Source organism: Oryzias melastigma, linkage group LG16 (assembly GCF_002922805.2).
Source record: "Oryzias melastigma strain HK-1 linkage group LG16, ASM292280v2, whole genome shotgun sequence".
In the NCBI taxonomy this organism is placed as follows: domain Eukaryota; kingdom Metazoa; phylum Chordata; class Actinopteri; order Beloniformes; family Adrianichthyidae; genus Oryzias; species Oryzias melastigma.
This window is the reverse complement of record NC_050527.1, coordinates 21,668,826-21,669,820: the sequence shown is the minus strand read 5'-3', so window position 1 is coordinate 21,669,820 and position 995 is coordinate 21,668,826.

The following is a 995-nucleotide window of genomic DNA, read 5'->3' as shown; positions in this document are numbered from 1 at the left end:
AGAATCTGCTAAATGAAATATACTATTAAATATGGAAAAAAAAACGGCTTTTCTCAATGTAAGAAGGTTGAATGAGCAGGCTTGGATTTTTTTCCCACCTCAGGAGACGTAGAACACCAACACGTGCACAAAAAATGTTCCCTACAAGCAACAACCAAACATCTATTTCTGTACACTCTGTGCAGACTTGTTATTTAACTGGCTTATTAAAGGGACATAAGGTTTACCAGAGAGTGGATGTGCATATGACTGATGAGAGAATGAATCTTCTGTTAATGTGTGTGTGCTCATGTCCTCACAAGCACTCATGTGTGCGTCCATCCCCATTTGCATTTGCATGTGCTGAACCATGTGCGTGCGTCTGGGTGACACTAGACCAGAACAGATCTCTGACAGCAGCAGGGCTGCTGCTTGCTGATCCTTGCCTGGAGGAGGTGACAGCAGCCCAGCCTGTCAGTCACTGAGCATGCCCAGCAGTGCTCTACTCACATTAAACCATCTTGTTAACTCTAAATCTGTCTGGATACTGTTTTCATATTTTAAGTGTGTGTTGGGGTTTTGTCCTTTTCCTGTGATGTGCTTCTGTGTTTTCGTCTGAGCTGCACAGACCGGTTTCAGCTAAAGATCAAACAAAACAGATGATGAAAAACTAGTATGGGGAAAGCTAACAAACATGTCATGCTGGGAGAATCATCTGATTTTTGGGGAGAACACATCTGAGCAGAATCTGATTTAATTGGATTGTGTCAACAGGAAATGTTCAACATAGGAATGTGATATAAAAAATAAGCACATTGTTTATTTAAAAGATTTCCTTAAATAAATTCATTTTCAGATGTGAGGATGTAACAGGGTTGGGATTTAACTCGGTATACAATGGTTTAATTGCTTTTTTTTACTTAAAAGAAAATAAATCTTACTTTTTTAACAAAGCAGCAGCAATGGGGAAAAAGCAAATCACAATAACATAAAATATCTCTTAAACTTTTACTGAA